At 44.8% G+C, this 23,552-nt stretch overlaps 1 protein-coding gene across 5 annotated transcripts in view; it reads left to right on the forward strand.

Moving 5' to 3' along the window:
• ZFAND3 (zinc finger AN1-type containing 3) overlaps positions 1–23,552 on the forward strand; it is a 164,950-nt gene that overhangs the window by 69,888 nt on the left and 71,510 nt on the right. The gene's annotated exons all lie outside the window — the stretch shown is intronic.

Raw genomic sequence — 23,552 nt, forward strand, 5'->3', positions numbered from 1 at the left:
GCTTGGGGTCTGTACCCCCATCTGTGTGCATTATCTCTTCATAGGCTGCCACAATATTTCCCACTTGACCGCTCCTCACCTTTCACTGTTCCGATAATATGATGTTAATGATTTTGAGCCCTTCTGTGTGGTGTTCGCAGCTTTATATATGTCTACAATACTCCATTATCATGTCACCTGGGCATGATGTGCATCTCCAGCATTTATCACACTGCCGAGTATAGTCATGTTCCTGGCTGGTCATTCTTTATCATTGTGACAGGTGTGGGAGACTGAAGCTTTATTTTCAGCTTTTTGTCTTATTTCAATTACGATTTTAAATGTGTGTTTTTGGCTTGTCGGTGTGTCAATAAATATGAATATTAGTAGGTGTATATGCCGCTACATATTGCAGTTTGACAGGGGATGCAACGCCGCTGACTCCAGTCGTTAGGGCAATTTATGCAATTGATTGACGAGTGATGGACGAGGCCGTGGCTGCGTCTACTGCTAGATCGGTTATTGGGGAACTCACAGTGAGCGTGTGGTGTATATACACCTCCGATGCCAATGTATGGAATATGTAAATGTAATATACCCCATACAATCACTGTCAGCTCTACAACAACAAAAGGAGCTAGCTGACAGCACCAGTAGTTTATACCGGCTGATTTGACACCCATTACAGGTAGCGTATGACTTGAGGGGTGCGGTGTACAGAACAAAAAGAACCTAGCTATTACTTTTTATGTAAATAAACTGAAAGGTAGTCAGTGTTCATAAAAAAAAACATACAAAGATGTTACAAAATAGGGAAAAAAAACAATACGGTATAAAGAATCACATGAGATAAAATCAGAGCTTAGCGGAGGGATCCGCTCCTTAGAACAACTCCTTAGCGCAACAGACAGAACCACAGAGTACTGGGTCTTCCAGAACTGACAAATACAAAAACCCAAACTCTGCTTTTTATTAGATCAAGCGTACGCCCTCATACTTCCCTTTCGTGAGCTCATATGGGGACTGTTGTGGGATGCGCTAGTAGGTCTTTAAGAAGGTTATAAGATCTCCAAATTTCAGGATATCTTCACCCTTGGAGGTCCCAGGTGGTAGATATTGTTGTCAGGTTTCCTTTCATGAATTTACCTTTCTATGGAGATGAAGCATGGCATGGATAGCATCATCCATCTGATATTAAGTTGGATGTGTTCAGCCAACCTTAGAGTGATGTCAGTGAATGTGTTATGTTTGTCCCTTTGCTGCGACACCAAAAATCTCCCATAAATATCAGATCAATGCAAACCCCAATATTCATCAGTGACCACTGGCTCCAGAGAGTCTGAGATCATTCTTTTGAACACAGTAAGCTCTGGCCTCGGAAATTAAACTTCTCGGTTCTTGGTGGCTGCCTCTCAACAGATCCCATGTCGTAAATACTTGTTCATGGCAGGAGGTCCTACGTCAATGGATGTTGAAGTGTCGGCTTTTTCTCACTTGCACAGATATAATTGATCCCATCTGATCAATGTGAGGGTGATCTGTCCCTTCTCTGGAAATGTGGGTTATGGGTTTTACTATATGACAACCTGATTAGTCTGGAGTACCCCTTAATGATGCATGTTGTGTTTAGGGAACAGATGTACAAAGCAGGACATGAAATCTATGAAGTGTGTTGTGCAGGGTGTATAGGAGCGGCAACGGTGCTAGGTGTGACGTACTCTTCTGCCCAGTGCACCCCAAAAGCCTCGCTGCACTCTCCTACTACCCCTCGCTGTACTCTGCCACTGCTACCTCCGAGTCTTCGCTCTGCCTTCCCATTACAGCTTCCTGGCTCTCGCTTTACCTTCCCACTACACCTAGTTTTTACTGTGCGCCTCCCCTCCCCCGATATATCTCCCAGTACATGCCATGTCCTCCCAATATCTCTCCTAGTCCACTCCATCCACGCCTGGTACCTCTCCCAGTCCACACCGTGTGCCTCCCCTCCTCCGATATCTAGTAACATAACATAGTAACATAGTTATTAAGGTTGAAGGAAGACTTTAAGTCCATCTAGTTCACCCCATAACCTAACATGTCCTAACATGTTGATCCAGAGGAAGGCAAAAAAAACCCATGTGGTAAGAGTAACTCCACCATGGGGAGAAAAATTCCTTCCCGACTCCACATACGGCAATCAGACTAGTTCCCTGGATCAACGCCCTATCAATGAATCTAGTGTATATACCCTGTAACATTATACTTTTCCAGAAAGGTATCCAGTCCCCTCTTAAATGTAAGCAATGAATCACTCATTACAACATCATACGGCAGAGAGTTCCATAGTCTCACTGCTCTTACAGTAAAGAATCCGCGTCTGTTATTATGCTTAAACCTTCTTTCCTCCAGACGTAGAGGATGCCCCCTTGTCCCTGTCTCAGGTCTATGATTAAAAAGATCATCAGAAAGGTCTTTGTACTGTCCCCTCATATATTTATACATTAACATAAGATCACCCCTTAGTCTTCGTTTTTCCAAACTAAATAGCCCCAAGTGTAATAACCTATCTTAGTATTGCAGACCCCCCAGTCCTCTAATAACCTTGGTCGCTCTTCTCTGCACCCGCTCCAGTTCAGCTATGTCTTTCTTATACACCGGAGACCAGAACTGTGCACAGTATTCTAAGTGTGGTCGAACTAGTGACTTGTATAGAGGTAAAATTATGTTCTCCTCATGAGCATCTATGCCTCTTTTAATACATCCCATTATTTTATTTGCCTTTGTAGCAGCTGCCTGACACTGGCCACTGAATATGAGTTTGTCATCCACCCATACTCCCAGGTCTTTTTCATTGACGGTTTTGCCCAGAGTTTTAGAATTAAGCACATAGTTATACATCTTATTACTTCTACCCAAGTGCATGACCTTACATTTATCCCCATTAAAGCTCATTTGCCATTTATCAGCCCAAGCTTCTAGTTTACATAAATCATCCTGTAATATAAAATTGTCCTCCCCTGTATTGATTACCCTGCAGAGTTTAGTGTCATCTGCAAATATTGAAATTCTACTCTGAATGCCCCCTACAAGGTCATTAATAAATATGTTAAAAAGAAGAGGGCCCAATACTGACCCCTGTGGTACCCCACTGCTAACCGCGACCCAGTCCGAGTGTGCTCCATTAATAACCACCCTTTGTTTCCTATCCCTGAGCCAGCTCTCAATCCACTTACACATATTTTCCCCTATCCCCATTATTCTCATTTTATATAACAACCTTTTGTGTGGCACCGTATCAAAAGCTTTTGAAAAGTCCATATATACTACGTCCACTGGGTTCCCTTGGTCCAGTCCGGAACTTACCTCTTCATAGAAGCTGATCAGATTAGTCTGACATGAACGGTCGCTAGTAAACCCATGCTGATACTGGGTCATGAGGTTATTCCTCTTCAGATACTCCAGTATAGCATCCCTTAGAATGCCCTCCAGGATTTTACCCACAGTAGAGGTGAAGCTTACTGGCCTATAATTACCGAGTTCAGTTTTTGTCCCCTTTTTGAATATTGGCACCACATTTGCTATACGCCAGTCCTGTGGTACAGACCCTGTTATTATGGACTCTTTAAAGATTAAAAATAATGGTCTATCAATGACTGTACTTAGTTCCTGCAGTACTCGGGGGTGTATCCCATCCGGGCCCGGAGATTTGTCAATTTTTGTGATTTTTAGACGCCGCCGTTCTTCCTGCTGGGTTAAGCAGGTGACATTTAAATGGGAATTTTTGTTATCACTGATCATATTGTCGCCATGGGATTTTCTTGTGTAAATACTGATGAAAAAAAGTCATTTAGCATATTGGCTTTTTCCTCATCCTCATCCACCATTTCACCCAGACTATTTTTAAGGGGGACAACACTATCATTTTTTAGTTTCTTACTATTTATGTAGTTAAAGAATATTTTGGGATTATTTTTGCTCTCTGGCAATGAGTCTCTCTGTCTCAATCTTTGCTGCCTTGATTTGCTTTTTACAGAATTTATTTAATTTTCTGTATTTATTTAATGCCTCCTCACTACCTACTTCCTTTAATTCTCTGTTATTTCTTTTTGTCACTAATTGCGCCCCTTACAGCTCTATTTAGCCATATTGGTTTCCTCCTATTTCTAGTATGTTTATTCCCATACGGTATATACTGTGCATATCTCTCCCAGTCCACGCCGTGCCCTCCCAGTATCGCTCCCAGTCCACTCCATCCATGCTTTGTACCTCTCCCAGTCCACGCCGTGTCCTCCCAGTACCTCTCCCAGTCCACTCCATCCACGCCTGGTGCCTCTCCCAGTCCACACCGTGTCCTCCCAGTATCTCTCCCAGTCGACGCCTGGTACCTCTCCCAGTCCACACCGTGTCCTCCCAGTATCTCTTCCAGTCCACTCCATCCACGCCTGGTACCTCTCCCAGTCCACACCGTGTCCTCCCAGTATCTCTCCCAGTCGACGCCTGGTACCTCTCCCAGTCCACGCCGTGTCCTCCCAGTATCTCATCCAGTCCACTCCATCCACGCCTGGTACCTCTCCCAGTCCACACCGTGTCCTCCCAGTATCTCTCCCAGTCGACGCCTGGTACCTCTCCCAGTCCACACCGTGTCCTCCCAGTATCTCTTCCAGTCCACTCCATCCACGCCTGGTACCTCTCCCATTCCACTCCATGCCCTCCCGATATCTCTCCCAGTCCACTCCGTCCACACCTGGTTCCTCTCCCAGTCCACTCCATCCACGCCTGGTACCTCTCCCAGTCCACACCGTGTCCTCCCGGTATCTCTTCCAGTCCACTCCATCCACGCCTGATACCTCTCCCAGTCCACACCGTGTCCTCCCGGTATCTCTTCCAGTCCACTCCATCCACGCCTGGTACCTCTCCCAGTCCACTCCATGCCCTCCCGATATCTCTCCCAGTCCACTCCGTCCACACCTGGTTCCTCTCCCAGTCCACTCTATCCACGCCTGGTACCTCTCCCAGTCCACACCGTGTCCTCCCAGTATCTCTTCCAGTCCACTCCATCCACGCCTGATACCTCTCCCAGTCCACACCGTGTCCTCCCGGTATCTCTTCCAGTCCACTCCATCCACGCCTGATACCTCTCCCAGTCCACACCGTGCCCTCCCGAAATCTCTCCCAGTCCACTCCATCCACACCTGATGCCTCTCCCGGTAAACCACCTGCAGGACACCCTTGGAAGGTTGTATGTCCATGCATACATGATGGAGCCATGTACAAGAAGTCAGTGGATGGAAGAAGATGCACAGAAGCCGCCATTATATCCATTTTCCAAAATCTGCATTTATTTCAGGCGCTCGTTCGCTGCTTGTGTCTGGTAGAGGTTTTCTCCAGGGCTGGAGTGATGGCTCCATCTTCGGGCTGCTCTTTTGTCCCAGGCGATCAGCGATCTGTACGTGATTCTTATAAAGCGCAGAATCCCCCTCCACAAACACAACAGAACCAGGCAGCGGCCGGTGCACATGCCTCATGCAGGACTGTTCATCTCATTGACCACATGCCTAATTCAGCTGTGATTATTATGGTTGTCACAATGTGTCAGCGCAGATAGACGTGAGGGAGATGTCCGCCCCACACTGAGGACTCTGCTCTGCGGACAGCTTAGTAAGAAAGCCCCAACTCCGGATCAGTACTGTATGTGCCAGCAGAATAGTGAGTGCTGCTCTGGAGTATAATACAGGACGTAACTCAGGATCAGTAATGTATGTACACAGTGACCTCACCAGCAGAATAGTGAGTGCAGCTCTGGGGTATAATACAGGAGGTAACTCAGGATCAGTAATGTATGTACACAGTGACTGCACCAGCAGAATAGTGAGTGCAGCTCTGGGGTATAATACAGGATGTAACTCAGGATCAGTAATGTAATGTATGTACACAGTGACTGCACCAGCAGAATAGTGAGCGCAGCTCTGGGGTATAATACAGGATGTAACTCAGGATCAGTAATGTAATGTATGTACACAGTGACTGCACCAGCAGAATAGTGAGTGCAGCTCTGGCGTATAATACAGGATGTAACTCAGGATCTGTAATGTATGTACACAGTGACTGCACCAGCAGAATAGTGAGTGCAGCTCTGGAGTATAATACAGGAGGTAACTCAGGATCAGTAATGTAATGTATGTACACAGTGACTGCACCAGCAGAATAGTGAGTGCAGCTCTGGAGTATAATACAGGATGTAACTCAGGATCAGTAATGTAATGTATGTACACAGTGACTGCACCAGCAGAATAGTGAGTGCAGCTCTGGCGTATAATACAGGATGTAACTCAGGATCTGTAATGTATGTACACAGTGACTGCACCAGCAGAATAGTGAGTGCAGCTCTGGAGTATAATACAGGAGGTAACTCAGGATCAGTAATGTAATGTATGTACACAGTGACTGCACCAGCAGAATAGTGAGTGCAGCTCTGGAGTATAATACAGGAGGTAACTCAGGATCAGTAATGTAATGTATGTACACAGTGACTGCACCAGCAGAATAGTGAGTGCAGCTCTGGGGTATAATACAGGATGTAACTCAGGATCAGTAATGTATGTACACAGTGACTGCACCAGCAGAATAGTGAGTGCAGCTCTGGGGTATAATACAGGATGTAACTCAGGATCAGTAATGTATTGTATGTACACAGTGACTGCACCAGCAGAATAGTGAGTGCAGCTCTGGGGTATAATACAGGATGTAACTCAGGATCAGTAATGTATGTACACAGTGACTGCACCAGCAGAATAGTGAGTGCAGCTCTGGGGTATAATACAGGATGTAACTCAGGATCAGTAATGTAATGTATGTACACAGTGACTGCACCAGCAGAATAGTGAGTGCAGCTCTGGAGTATAATACAGGATGTAGCTCAGGATCAGTAATGTAATGTATGTACACAGTGACTGCACCAGCAGAATAGTGAGCGCAGCTCTGGGGTATAATACAGGATGTAACTCAGGATCAGTAATGTAATGTATGTACACAGTGACTGCACCAGCAGAATAGTGAGTGCAGCTCTGGAGTATAATACAGGATGTAACTCAGGATCAGTAATTTAATGTATATACACAGTGACTGCACCAGCAGAATAGTGAGTGCAGCTCTGGATCTGTGCTGGGTAATTAATGTGATGTAGTTACAATCATCCTCGGTTATCACTGCTCATAGGTGTAAATTACACAGCTTAATTCCGTGTTATTCTGCTGATAGGCTTTCTCTGACATCGCTGCATGTTAATTACTGATACTTGTGCAGTTTGCTTGCAGTTTGCTTGCAGTTTGCTGTCTAGAAGCTCCACTTCTGCATTACCTTGGGTATAGGTAGCCCCCTGTGTTTGTCTGTGATCGTACAACACTGCATTTTGTACATGGTTTTTCTTGCCCAGTATTACATGTGGTCTTCCTCTAGTCACAAACAGAGCAGCAATGATGACTCTGCTGTGACTTCCTCTATTCTGCTGGTTTTGTGGCTGCTCGGTGCAGTGTGTCCTGCAGATGTGCATCTATCAGATCTAATGGATCAACCCTAATTCTGAATTGCAGTCAGCGACATGCAAGTTCAGCTTTTGCTGTGACTAGAGTAGAATTGTTGTGTGTAGAGCCCTCAATATAATCAGAGTATAAGAATTGCAGCTCTATGTGTGATTAGAGTATTAGATCTGTAACTACAGCTCTGCATATTATTGACATGTGGGATGAGGGAACGCAGCTCTAGGGGTGACTGGGGTATAAAGGAAATGTTCACACATCGCGTTTCAGCTGCAGATTCTGGTGTGTAAATTGACACAGTGCAGAAAATGCTCTGAGTATACAACCAGGAACAGGAAAATCAGCTCTGGAGGTGATTGGAGTAACTGAATACTGAATGCAGCTCTATAGAGGAGCTTGGAATAACTGAATTGTGAATGCAGCTGTAGAGGAGCTTGGAGTAACTGAATTGTGAATGCAGCTCTGGAGGAGCATGGAGTAACTGAATTATGAATGCAGCTCTAGAGGAGCTTTGAGTAACTGAATTGTGAATGCAGCTCTAGAGGAGCTTTGAGTAACTGAATTCTGAATGCAGCTCTAGAGGAGCTTTGAGTAACTGAATTGTGAATGCAGCTCTAGAGGAGCTTGGAGTAACTGACTTCTGAATGCAGCTCTAGAGGAGCTTGGAATAACTGAATTGTGAATGCATCTCTAGAGGAGCTTGGAGTAACTGAATTATGAATGCAGCTCTAGAGGAGCTTGGAATAACTGAATTGTGAATGCAGCTCTAGAGGAGCTTGGAGTAACTGACTTCTGAATGCAGCTCTAGAGGAGCTTGGAATAAATGAATTGTGAATGCAGCTTTAGAGGAGCTTGGAGTAACTGAATTGTGAATGCAGCTTTAGAGGAGCTTGGAATAACTGAATTGTGAATGCAGCTCTAAAGGAGCTTGGAATAACTGAATTGTGAATGCAGCTCTAGAGCAGCTTGGAGTAACTGAATTGTGAATGCAGCTCTAGAGGAGCTTTGAGTAACTGAATTGTGAATGCAGCTCTAGAGCAGCTTGGAATAACTGAATTGTGAATGCAGCTCTAGAGGAGCTTGGAGTAACTGAATAGTGAATGCAGCTCTAGAGGAGCTTGGAGTAACTGAATAGTGAATGCAGCTCTAGAGGCGCTTGGAGTAACTGAATAGTGAATGCAGCTCTAGAGGCGCTTGGAGTAACTGAATAGTGAATGCAGCTCTAGAGGCGCTTGGAGTAACTGAATAGTGAATGCAGCTCTAGAGGCGCTTGGAGTGTTACCGACCATCTCGGCAGAATTGCAGCACTGTTGTTGCACAGTCCGCCCTCTTCCCGCTCTGGGGAGCACGGTCCCGCTGCTCTCCTTCCTGTGACACTTCTGTATATGAATCTCTTTGCCGTGGCTTCTGCTGTCGGACGAGCCTTCGTTCCCCCGTTTTTCCGCTACGTTCGTCCTCTATTTTTGATTGCGTTGGTTTCCTGGAGTCTGGCGCTGCACGTCGCTCAGGTAGCTCCAGGTTTTTTCCCCTGCGGACTGTGCTCCATATTACAAACTAATTCCATGTCCGTGTCGCGCACGCCTAGGCTCTTAATTTGTAGATTTCAATGCAGTTTGTTTCGCGGTGTTTTTTCCTCCGTAATCCACGTTGAATGTAATGAGCTGTGTGCTTTGGGGACAGGGCTTTGCTTCGCCAATTAGAACAAGTGGTTACTGAGAGAGTGTGTCTTAAATAAAACATGGCATCTGTGAGTGCCACCGCCGGCCCCCGAGAACAGAGGCAACAGCGACTTTAACCCATCCTGTCCCGCGACACTCCGCTAAACAAGGTGACACACCTCACCAACCATGGAAAGATCTATGACGGTGTACGGCAACTACCAAATGTGAGCCGCCCAGTATAACCAGAAACCAGATTACAGCTATAAACCCCATAAACAATGTAGCTACAAGGCGGCATTATAGTAGTTATATTCTTGTACATAGGGGCAGTATTATAGTAGTTATATTCTTGTACATAGGGGCAGTATTATAGTAGTTATATTCTTGTACATAGGAGCAGTATTATAGTAGTTATATTCTTGTACATAGGAGCAGTATTATAGTAGTTATATTCTTGTACATAGAAGCATTATTATAGTAGTTATATTCTTGTACATAGGAGCAGTATATTCTTGTACATAGGTGCAGTATTATAGTAGTTATATTCTAGTACATAGGAGCAGTATTATAGTAGTTATATTCTTGTACGTAGGGGCAGTATTATAGTAGTTATATTCTTGTATATAGGAGCAGTATTATAATAGTTATATTCTTGTACATAGGAGCAGTATTATAGTAGTTATATTCTAGTACATAGGAGCAGTATTATAGTAGTTATATTCTTGTACGTAGGAGCAGTATTATAGTAGTTATATTCTTGTACATAGGAGCAGTATTATAGTAGTTATATTCTTGTACATAGTGGCAATATTATAGTAGTTATATTCTTGTACATAGAGGGCAGTATTATAGTAGTTATATTCTTGTACATGGGGGCAGTATTATAGTAGTTATATTCTTGTACATAGGGGCAGTATTATAGTAGTTATATTCTTGTACATAGGGGCAGTATTATAGTAGTTATATTCTTGTACATAGGGGCAGTATTATAGTAGTTATATTCTTGTACATAGTGGCAATATTATAGTAGTTATATTCTTGTACATAGGGAGCAGTATTATAGTAGTTATATTCTTGTACATAGGGAGCAGTATTATAGTAGTTATATTCTTGTACATAGGGAGCAGTATTATAGTAGTTATATTCTTGTACATAGGGGACAGTATTATAGTAGTTATATTCTTGTGCATAGTGGCAGTATTATAGTAGTTATATTCTTGTACATACACATTGAAGGAGAACTCACCACCTCTCGTGGCCGCCTGTTCCACTCATTGATAACCCTCACTGTCCGTTTCTTCTAATATCTAGTCTGCATCTTCCTTTCAGTTTCATTTCATTCCTTTCGTGTTTCCATGTGTAAATGAGAATAATGATGATCCCTCTACACTGTGACAACCCTGCAGATATTTGTAGACATTAAGTCTCCTCTTAGCCTTCCTTTTTACAAGCTAAACATTCCCAGATCCTTTAACTGTTCCTCGAAGGACATACTTTACAGTCCACTCACCATCCTAGTCTCTCTTCACTGAACTTGATACAGTTTTGGCTGTCTTTTTCTAAAATGTGGAGCCCAGAACTGGACACAGTATTTGAGATGAGGCCTGACCAAGGAGCAGAATTTTGCATTTCTCTCAGTTAAATACCATTCTATTAGCGGTTACCTATTGTTCAAGCTTATCTAGATCCTTCTGAATCGTTTCTCTGTGTTCTCTAGTTTTAGCTATCCCTCCAGCTTTGCATCATCTGCTAATTTGATTAGTTTACCTTCAATTCCCTTATCTAGATCATTTATAAAAATGAACAACTGTGGCCAGGACAGAGCTATGTGTTACCCCACTTGAAACACTTTTCCTTTTGGATGTGCAACCCTTTATTACCACTCTGAGTATGATCACTGAGCCAGTTATGAATCCACCTAACCGTAGCCATGTCAATCCCATACTTGGTCATTTTTTCAATAAGGATAGTATGAGATACTGTATCAAATGCTTTGCTGAAGTTGATATATACTAAATCTACCGCATTTCCCTGATGCACCCAGTCAGTCATTCCATCATAGAAGGAAAGTACCATATATACTTGTGTATAAACAGAGTTTTTCAGCACTTTTTTGTGTTGAGCTTGCCCCCCCTAAGCTTATACAAGAGTTGTTGTCCCAGAAGACGGCGGGGAAAGGGGAGCGGTAGAGCAGCGGATGACAGGAGGCAGAAGCCGGCTGCTGCGGCTGAAGCCTGTGCCCAATGCCAGGAAGAAATTTTCTGCACTTGCAGTGACTATTCGTTTCTCTTATAGTGCGTGCACAGTATCAGCAGCTTTCGCCAACTTCAAAGCAGCTGCAGGGCTATCACTTTTCTCCGCTCATTAAGGAAAAGAATATTCACTTCTCTCCACTCCCATAGGTGTGGAGAGAGGTGAATGTTCATTACCGTAATGATCGGTGACACGTGATCGCTCGGCCGCAGAAGCTGTTGGCACCGGAACAAGATGCTGCGAGGGCACGCAGGGAAGGTTAGTAGGATTTTTTTTTTTTTATGCTTTTCTTATGGGGGCCATACATAGTAGGATGGGGATGAAGAACCATGCAGACAAGGATGGAGATAAGGAGCCATGCAGACAAGGATGGGGATAAGGAGCCATGCAGACAAGGATGGGGATAAGGAGCCATGCAGACAAGGATGGGGATAAGGAGCCATGCAGACAAGGATGGGGATAAGGAGCCATGCAGACAAGGATGGGGATAAGGAGCCATGCAGACAAGGATGGGGATAAGGAGCCATGCAGACAAGGATGGGGATAAGGAGCCATGCAGACAAGGATGGGAATAAGGAGCCATGCAGACAAGGATGGGGATACGGAGCCATGCAGACAAGGATGGGGATACGGAGCCATGCAGACAAGGATGGGGATAAGGAGCCATGCAGACAAGGATGGGGATAAGGAGCCATGCAGACAAGGATGGGGATAAGGAGCCATGCAGACAAGGATGGGGATAAGGAGCCATGCAGACAAGGATGGGGATAAGGAGCCATGCAGACAAGGATGGGGATAAGGAGCCATGCAGACAAGGATGGGGATAAGGAGCCATGCAGACAAGGATGGGGATAAGCAGCCATGCAGACAAGGATTGGGTAAGGAGCCATGCAGACAGAGATGGGGATATGGAGCCATGCAGACAGGGATGGGGATAAGGAGCCATGCAGACAGGGATGGGGATAAGGAGCCATGCAGACAGGGATGGGGATAAGGAGCCATGCAGACAGGAATAGGGGTTAAGGGACAATACATACCTGGCTTTTACTCGAGTCAATAAGTTTTCCCAGTTTTTCAAGGCCAAATTAGGTGCCTCGGCTTATACTTGGGTCGGCTTATACGCGATTATATATGGTAGATTAGTCTGGCATGACTTGTTTGCTACAAACCCATGATGGCTCTAGTTAATTACTGTATTCTTACCCAAGTATTTACATACATGCTGTTTAATAATTTGTTCACAGATCTTTCCTGGTATAGAAGTAAGGCTCACTGGCCTGTAATTTCCTGACTCCGTCGTCTTTCATTTTTTGAAGATAGAGACATTTGCCCTTCTCCAATCTTCTGGGACTTCTGTTCTCCAGGATTTTTCAAAGATTCTGGCTAGTGGTTCTGCAGTCTCCTCTTCTAACTCTTTCAGTAACCTAGGATGTAATTCATCTGGACAAGGAGATGTAAATTCATGTAAATTAGCTCAGGGTTCCCTCACCATCTCTGTTTATGGATAGTGTGGATTCTTTTCTTCCTTCGATGGCACCGTGAAGATCAGTTGATGTTACATTTGCTTTCTTAGAGAACACAGATGCAAAATAGGAATTTAAAAGTTCTGCCTTGTCAACATCATTTCTGACCACTTCACCCTTTTCATCCTGTAAAAATCCTATAACATCTTTGACTTTTCTTTTGCTTTTTTCGGGTATGTTTGTTTCTTTTGTACATTCCTGGCTAATTACACTGCAGGCATATTGGGCTTCTCCTGGATATAGACTCTCGGACGTCTCACCCCCCCAGTGACCACACAAAGCTTCTTGCTCCTCGGGGTCAGTCTTCTCCCTCTTTCCCCCCCCCGGGGGCATCATCCCCAGCTGGAGAGGCAGAATCTAGCATTAGCCGATTCTCCATTGTTTCTGTGAATATCACAAGTCGAGCATTTGAATATTCCATGAATAGTAATGGAGGTTTTGTGTCCTACTAATAAAGCTAATCCTCGTCCCCCGGGGCCGCGTTCTCGCACACGGTGAGCAGCAGCCACCTGTTTTCCCCGTTCCTCTGATCACCCCCTGATTGTATCGTGAGCTGCATGTTTCATCAGGCAAACACGGAGACACTTATTCACAATCCCCTTATAATATGGAAGGGAATTGGGAAAGTATTGGTCCCCTAATAATCAGGTCTCGTAGGTTAGGATGTATATAGCGCAATGTACACAATGGTAACGGCCATGCTGGGTGACATGTCATTACGGGAGATATTAGCCGGACGATCCTGAATTTTCCCACATATTCTCCCCTCGCTTGCAGACTGTGTTCTCCTCTCGTTGTTTCCCCGTAGCTCGTCATGGCTCTCATCGCCTGCAGACAAGATTGATAAGATGACTTTGGGCTCCTCTCTTCTTCATCTCGCTGCTCGTCACGATGACTGATGACTGCAGGTGAAGGCATGAAGCCGCGCTCTTAGGCCTCGCTCCCAGTCGCAGTTTTAATACAATCGATTTTTCATGAGAATCGGATTTTGTGTTACTTTATAACTCTGCTGATTCTTAAAGTAAACCTGGAAATAATCCAGTAATGACTCCTCCGGAGTATGCGAGCGCCGTGACCTCGCCATCCGGGTCGCTCATCTTTTGATAAACCTGGAACATCAGGTCTGAGAAATCATCAATCACTGTATCCTTCCATCGTGATTCGTAACAAACTATCAAAAAAGCAGGTTAATTCTAAAAACATAAAATAATAAAGCTGTACAATTAACTCTTAAAGGGAATCTGTCACTAGGAGCAACCCTCCTATGCCATCTACTGTGTCGCCTTTGCTGTACAGTGCTAGCAGTGCTCTTACTGCAGAGCTGTGTGTGATGAGATCGGACTGTCAGTCATTACATGGCTCACACTGGTAACTCTCCCTTTTATTTACAATTTTCTTTAGAGGCACATTCTTGGGGAGATCTATGTCCAGCCCATAGATCTTAGCAGCTCATTTACATATAAAAAACTATCTTGATTTCTCTGGAATAAGACATTGGATTGCAGATATGAAGGTATCATTTTATTCACCTTTCTATGACCTAGATGCCCATATGGATGGCTTTAGGGGAGGTGATCCTACTGACAGATTCCCTTTCAATCTTTGAAAATAGAGAAAATCACATTAATGAATCTGCCTTATTACCCCATCTTAAAATGTTTACATCCAGCATATATTTCTCATGGGGAGACACACAGACCTCACATCCTGGTTTTATTATAGGGGGCACACAGACCTCACATCCAGCCTATATTACTGGGAGAGACACACAGAGCTCACATCCAGCCTATATTACTGGGAGAGGCACACAGAGCTCACATCCAGCCTATATTACTGGGAGAGACAGCAGACCTCACATCCAGCCTATATTACTGGGAGAGACACACAGAGCTCACATCCAGCCTATATTACTGGGAGAGACACAGAGCTCACACCCAGCCTATATTACAGGGAGAGACACACAGAGCTCACATCCAGCCTATATTACTGGGAGAGACACACAGAGCTCACATCCAGCCTGTATTACTGGGAGAGGCACACAGAGCTCACATCCAGCCTATATTACTGGGCGAGACACACAGAGCTCACATCCAGCCTATATTACTGGGAGAGGCACACAGAGCTCACATCCAGCCTATATTACTGGGAGAGACACACAGAGCTCACATCCAGCCTATATTACTGGGAGAGACAGCAGACCTCACATCCAGCCTATATTACTGGGAGAGACACACAGACCTCACATCCAGCCTATATTACTGGGAGAGACACACAGACCTCACATCCAGCCTATATTACTGGGAGAGGCACGGAGACCTCACATCCAGCCTATATTACTGGAGGAGACACACAGAGCTCACATCCAGCCTATATTACTGGAGGAGACACACAGAGCTCACATCCAGCCTATATTACTGGGAGAGACACGCAGACCTCACATCCAGCCTATATTACTGGAGGAGACACACAGAGCTCACATCCAGCCTATATTACTGGGAAAGACACACAGAGCTCACATCCAGCCTATATTACTGGGAGAGGCACACAGACCTCCCATCCAGCCTATATTACTGGGAGAGACACACAGAGCTCACATCCAGCCTATATTACTGGGAGAGACACACAGAGCTCACACCCAGCCTATATTACTGGGAGAGACACACAGAGCTCACACCCAGCCTATATTACAGGGAGAGACACACAGAGCTCACATCCAGCCTATATTACTGGGAGAGACACACAGAGCTCACACCCAGCCTATATTACAGGGAGAGACACACAGAGCTCACATCCAGCCTATATTACTGGGAGAGACACACAGAGCTCACACCCAGCCTATATTACAGGGAGAGACACACAGAGCTCACATCCAGCCTATATTACTGGGAGAGACACACAGAGCTCACACCCAGCCTATATTACAGGGAGAGACACACAGAGCTCACATCCAGCCTATATTACTGGGAGAGACACACAGAGCTCACATCCAGCCTATATTACTGGGAGAGGCACACAGAGCTCACATCCAGCCTATATTACTGGGCGAGACACACAGAGCTCACATCCAGCCTATATTACTGGGAGAGACACACAGAGCTCACATCCAGCCTATATTACTGGGAGAGACACACAGACCTCACATCCAGCCTATATTACAGGGAGAGACACGCAGACCTCACATCCAGCCTATATTACAGGGAGAGACACGCAGACCTCACATCCAGCCTATATTACTGGAGGAGACACACAGAGCTCACATCCAGCCTATATTACTGGGAGAGGCACACAGAGCTCACATCCAGCCTATATTACTGGGCGAGACACACAGAGCTCACATCCAGCCTATATTACTGGGAGAGACACACACAGCTCACATCCAGCCTATATTACTGGGAGAGGCACACCGAGCTCACATCCAGCCTATATTACAGGGAGAGACACGCAGACCTCACATCCAGCCTATATTACTGGGCGAGACACACAGAGCTCACATCTAGCCTATATTACTGGGAGAGACACACAGAGCTCACATCCAGCCTATATTACTGGGAGAGACACACAGACCTCACATCCAGCCTATATTACAGGGAGAGACACGCAGACCTCACATCCAGCCTATATTACTGGAGGAGACACACAGAGCTCACATCCAGCCTAAAGCGAGGAGCAGGTTTTAAGCTGGATATCACAAAGAAATGAAATGGCCATTGCAGAATAAAACTTGCCCTCAGTTTTTTTTATTCAAGGTAATCACTGCAATATAAACATAGTTTTTAGTTGCTTGAATTGTCCATGGCCTTAAATCCTTTTACCTTACAGGATAGTCTTCTCAATTTCCAGTAACCTGTCCCCATTCACAGACTCTCTCTTAAAGAGATTGAGCACTACTTTAAAACACACTCGCTAAATTGGCCTAGGGTGGATAGAAAAAATCCATTCTCTCCTTCTATATTCCCACCACTACCTTGTTCCCACTTATGTGTTTTAAAGTAGTGTATGTTCTGAAATCTGTCTCCAAAAATCCTACCAATGGAGTGAAGCGCTGGCAGGAAGGAGGGATCTACTACATCACTTTGAGTTTATGTATGTAAAAAAAACAACCTTCCATGATATTGTGAAGCCACCAGTTTCATCCATCCATGGTCTGCTCCTCACCTCTGGTACATGGTGAGAGCCTTGAAGACAGCAGACATTACTCCATTTTGTAGAGGATTTGTATCCCGCAGCTCTTCGCTCCAAAACACAAAGTATCAATGTGTTACCAGTCAGGCCCCTGCTAAACTCATGTTCTTCAGTTTCCCCTACCCATGGATTGCTGTGGGAGCTGAGGGTCCTCCTGAAGACCCCCGTCACTGGCACGTTCTCCTGAGGTCGAGCCACAGGCTGAGCTTCATAGAGACTCGATTATTACTGTATACTGCAATATAATAGTATATCGTATGTATTATAAGCAATCAGATAATCACCGGTACAATTCCCTAAATTGGACTGATAAAGAAGATTGTAAAGCTAAAAATAAGGAAATGTAAACAAAAAACCCACATTTTTTATGGTCACTGTAAAACCTAATGTATCAAAATGTAAAACTGTTTAACCTGTATCATAAAAGTTGTAAAGCAAAAAATATAGAGATGCCAAAATTACGGTACCTTTTTTATCTTGTTACTGCACTTCATATAAAAAGAGACAAATGTGATCAAAAATTAGTATGTACAGTGCCTTGTGAAAGTATTCGGCCCCCTGGAACTTTTCAGCCTTTTCCCACATATCATGCTTCAGACATAAAGATACCAAATGTAAATTTTTGGTGAAGAATCAACAACAAGTGGAACACAATTGTGAAGTTGATCGAAATTTATTGGTTATTTTAAGTTTTTGTGGAAAATCAAAAACTGAAAAGTGGGGCGTGCAATATTATTCGGCTCATTTACTTTCAGTGCAGAAGTTCATTGTGGATCTGTGAATGATCCAGTGTTGTCCTAAATGCCTAATGATGATAAATGTAATCCACCTGTGTGTAATCAAGTCTCCGTATAAATGCTCCTGCTCTGTGATAGTCTCAGGGTTCTGTGTGAAGCACAGAGAGCATCATGAAGACCAAGGAACACAACAGGCAGGTCCGTGATACTGTTGTGGAGAAGTTTAAAGCCGGATTTGGATACAAAATAATTTCCAAAACTTTAAACATCCCAAGGAGCACTGTACAAGCGATCATACTGAAATGGAAGGAGTATCATACCACTGCAAATCTACCAACACCCGGCCGTCCCTCTAAACTTTCATCTTGAACAAGGAGAAGACTGATCAGAGATGCAGCCAAGAGGCCCATGATCCCTCTGGATGAACTGCAGAGATCTACAGCAGAGGTGGGACAGTCTGTCCATAGGACAACAATCAGTCATAGACTGCACAAATCTGGCCTTTATGGAAGCGTGGCAAGAAGAAAGCCATTTCTCAAAGATATCCATAAAAAAGTGTTGTTTAAAGTTTGCAACAAGCCACCTGGGAGACACCAAACATGTGGAAGAAGGTGCTCTCGTCAGATGAAACCAAAATTAAACTTTTTGGCAACAATGCCAAACGATATGTTTGGTGAAAAGGCAACACGGCTCATCACCCTGAACACACCATCCCCACTGTCAAACATGGTGGTGGCAGCATCATGGTTTGGGCCTGCTCTTCTTCAGCAGGGACAGGGAAGATGGTTAAAATTGATGGGAAGATGGATGGAGCCAAATACAGGACCATTCTGGAAGAAAACCTGTTGGAGTCTGCAAAAGACCTCAGACTGGGACGGAGATTTGTCTTCCAACAAGACAATGATCCCAAACATAAAGCAAAATCTACAATGGAATGGTTCACAAATAAACGTATCCAGGTGTTAGAATGGCCAAGTCAGAGTCCAGACCTCAATCCAATCGAGAATCTGTAGAAAGAGCTGAAAACTGCTGTTCACAAACGATCTCCATCAAACCTCACTGAGCTCGAGCTGTTTGCCAAGGAAGAACGGGCGAGAATTTCAGTCTCTCCATGTCCAAAACTGATAGAGACAAACCCCAAGGGACTTGTAATCGCAGCAAAAGGTGGGCAACAAAGTATTAAGTTACAGGGGCCGAATAATATTGTGCGCCCCACTTTTCAGTTTATGAATTTCCACAAAAATTTAAAATAAGCAATAAATTTCGTTCAACTTCACAATTGTGTTCCACTTGTTGATTCTTCACCAAAAATTTACATTTGGTATCTTTGTTTGAAGCATGATATGTGGGAAAAGGTTGAAAAGTTCCAGGGGGCCGAATACTTTCCAAAACACTGAAACCAAAGATGGATTCATTAAACCTGCCAGCTCGCGACACAAGAAGCGCGGTGCCCACTGCTCCACTGAGGGGGAAATGAAGGTCATTGGTCCCGGAAAACTCCGACACAAAACAACTCGTTTTTTCTTGCAAAGTTCACACATTTTTTAAGCCAATAAAGCAATAAAGAAAAACTCTGAATGTTCGGCGCAGTCGTGACCTGGAGAATTCGGCTACTAGAACTTAATGCCACAGAAATGGAAAATTGGAATATTGCATTTATTTTTTTCTATCATTTCTCCACACTTTGAATAATTTTCAATTTACAACTTGTCCTGCAGGACGCAGACCCTCACTCGGCAATGTCAGCATTAGTCATAGAAGTTATGGCTCCTTGAAACAAGGGAGGAAAAAATGAAATTGGAGAAATGAAAATCCTCTGCGGTTTGGGGGGCTAATAATGCCGGAAATCTGAAGATGAGGTGGGAGGAAATCCCATACATCAGGCAATGGCTGCCCCTCTGCTGGGGCTCTGGGGTGGAAGGGGTAATGGAGACCCCCTTGTAATGTGAGACCTTTTTGTTATTTGAGCTCAGACGTTGGACCCCCAGTGATACCTCCACATGACTGCACATGATAACCGTAGGATGGGTCCGGACCCCCGTATTATCGTGCCCACTAGCATTACAGTCCTCGCCGTCCGCCATGACCCCTTAGCTGTAAGATACGCTGGTTTTCCAAATGAATCTGTCAAGAGCTTCCTGTTCCTTGATCTATGGGACGACATTAATCCTGCAGTGCTGATATTAAGCCATTTGTCATCTCCCTTCAAATCCAGTGTGACACGCCATCGCCGCGCGGCTCGTCACCGGATCCCAGCGCAAAAGGAAGGATCTGCCCCTCCTCCGATGGAGAATATTATTACATGGTGGGATGAGTAAGGGGGAATGATGAGATCCATGAGCGGTCGTGTCCCAGCAGAAGGGGCATTTAAAGGGACCGCGCTTATAACCTGTCATTGCTGGAGCCCATGGACGATGGCGCCTGACAGTATTAGAGCCGCACTGGAGAAATATCTCTCCTCCTGCCCTGTCAGGTATTATTGTCATCGCCATGTTGGCATTCTTTTCTTTCCTGGGCGGTACGTCATGGTCAGAAGATTGGGAATAGGGAAAGAAACCTCATGTAGGTGCCGAATGTGATACATAATTGCGGTTATAGGAAATGGTTGTCACGGTGATAAATGCCTGAGAGTTACAATGTAGAAACTGTGCTGTAACCATAAATACAGGGAGATCCGTCTGATTGATCAGGGAGGACGCAGGGGCGGAGGTCATTGTAGATAAATTGTTCTTTTAGAAAAGAATATGGAGTTTTTCTGGTTTATGGCACAAGTTCTGCACCGTCTGAAGTTGCTCAGGGGTGGGCATGAGGGGTACATGAGGGTCCTCCGTGCACAGACCATGTACGTCAGCACACTTGTGTGTGTGATCGGGCGAGTAGATCCTGGTGTGTATTGGGATCTAGTCCTGATCACTTACTGCTCTGTTCTCACTGTGCCCCCTCTAGTGGACAGAATTAGCAGCGCAACCTCCAGGAATTGGAAACTATTTCTAACGATGGCCAATAACAGCGATGCTCTTATGCCTTAGTCACCCCGGGTCATTGGCTGATGAAACCTTAGATTGTTTCCATTACATTTACGATCTCATTTCTGATTTGTTACAATTTTTACTGATTTTCTTACTGTTCCAAGGAATCATTTTCTATCCAAGACCTGAGAGGTTTCCAATTGTATCCAATCCTGATAATCCTCAGTGACACATTGTGACAGTCCATAATCTGTGAGATGATGAGGTCCATGTGGGTTTTCAGCCCCTGGATGAAGACCCTTCACTGACATCATGGTCATGGCGAGGTGTGCTGAGATGAGGGATGGTGGCCGGGGTCCCTCGCTGCCGCCCCACTTCTTGGAGGCTTTCGTCTTTTCCCTGGTTTCTGCCTCGGCAGCGTCTGACTGTGAAATGGAGTGACGCCGGCCATCTGCTGTGTGTTGTACCAAACCCACTAATGGCTCAGAAAAAAGCGAGAAATCGCACATTTGGTTGTAGCTGCAGTGTTTGTGTGAAGCCGCCACCCGGACGCTATAATTAATTACGGGAAAATTAGAGAAAGTGTAATAATTACATTACACATCGGCATCTCTGGGTCCTACAGTATAGAAACCTCTCGTCTAGTGCGCGGAGCCAGCTCCACACCAAGTAATAGAGAAATGTAACCTGTGTATTTACCCACCTGTCCAACAACTGTGCCGAGAACATTTACCCATCTGTCCATCCAGCAAAGTTCAGTGCAGTTACCCATCTATCCAACAATCCAGGTTCAGTGCATTTACCCATCTGTCCATCCAGCAATGTACGGTGCATTTACCCATCTATCCAACAAGCCAGGTTCAGTGCCTTTACCCATCCGTCCATCCAGCAATGTACAGTGCATTTACCCATCTATCCAACAAGCCAGGTTCAGTGCATTTACCCATCTGTCCAAGTGACCATGTCTAACATATTTACCCATCTATCCAACTAGCCATGTCCAGCACTTTTACCCATCCAGTGTTCACATGTAACTGACTACAAACCACTGTCCAGTAAATTTGGTAGAGCGCATAAACCCATCTACCCAATTATACAACCTCTGGCAAAAATTATGGAATCACCGGCCTTGGAGGATGTTCATTCAGTTGTTTAATTTTGTAGAAAAAAAGCCGATCACAGACATGGCACAAAACTACAGTCATTACAAATGGCAACTTTCTGGCTTTAAGAAACACTGAAAGAAATCAAGAACAAAAAATGTGGTAGTCAGTAATGGTTACTTTATGTAACCAAACATAGGGGAAAAATTATGGAATCACCCTGCAAATTTTCATAACCAAAACTAACACCTGCATCAAATTAGATCTGCTCGTTAGTCTGCATCTTTAAAGAAGTGATCACACCTTGGAGAGCTGCTGCACCAAGAGGACTGACATGAATCATGGCTCCAACACGAGAAAGGTCAATTAAAACAAAGGAGAGGATTATCAAACTCTTAAGGCTATGTTCACACTTTGCGGTTTTTGCTGCGGATCCGCAGCGGATTTGTCGCTGCGGATCCGCAGCAGTTTTCCATGCAGGGTACAGTACAATGTTACCCTATGGAAAACAAAAACCGCTGTGCCCACATTGCGGAAAATCCCTTTAAAAACCGCGCGGAATTGCTGCGGAAAAAAAGGAGCATGTCACTACTTTCTGCGGATTCCGCAGCGGTTTTCAACATGCACCAATAGGAAAGTGCTGTTGAAAACCCGCAGAGGAATCCGCAGATGAAAACGCAGGAAAATCCGCAGTGAAAACCGCAGAGGTTTTTGCACTGCGGTTTTTCCAAATCCGCTGCGGAAAAATCCGCAGCAAAATCTGCAAAGTGTGAACAAGCCCTAAGAGGGTAAATCACGCAATGTTGCAAAAGATGTTGGTTGTTCAGTCAGCTGTGTCTAAAATCTGGACCAAATACAAACATGGGAAGGTTGTTAAAGGGGTTGTAATATCCAGTGCATTTACTCATCTGTCCTACTAACTGCGGACAGCACATGCTGTATACCCATCTGTTTAACCGGCTGTTTCCAGCAGCTTCACCCAGCGTCCAACACATCGATCTGTCCAGTTGGTCTAGTTCTGCCAATTACACCGCCTACCCTGCCAACTGCATCCGCCACATTTACCCATCTGTCCAGCCCACTAAGTCCTAAGATGAAGCTTACAAGTGGACACCGGCCGCCATCTTTCATCCTGTCCCCAGTGCAGTGTTCTCGTTACCCTCCAGGAAAATCCAACATGGACTCCAGCAATTGGGATTTGTATGAAAAATCCGTCACAAGATAAAGACGGAGAGAAATTAAGGAGGCCTCATGAAAGACAATGAGGAGTCCTACTCTCAACACGACGCCCAGGCTGCAGCTGCTGCAGAACATCATAACACACCTCAGCTGCTGTTCCTCATTTGTTATCTGCATCCATTCACCTTGTGGGCTCGATGCTCTGGACGCTTCCATATGTGCGGACTGCTCCTCTCCAGCGCTGCCTCGTTTTTATACCGTGATATTGGATTTGTTCTCTCTTAGCGCGGAGCATTTACTCAGAGTTAAACCGTCGGCCCGACCTCGCTGTAACCTTGTAACGGCCACAAAATCAATTCCTGAATATTTCCAGCCTAAAAGCTGTAACACAACTCACCCCATAGCTGCACAAATAAGCACCGGATATACGAGATGGAAAAGTCGCTGAATAT

This window comes from Ranitomeya variabilis, chromosome 2 (genome assembly GCF_051348905.1).
Source record: "Ranitomeya variabilis isolate aRanVar5 chromosome 2, aRanVar5.hap1, whole genome shotgun sequence".
NCBI classification, from domain to species: Eukaryota; Metazoa; Chordata; class Amphibia; order Anura; family Dendrobatidae; genus Ranitomeya; species Ranitomeya variabilis.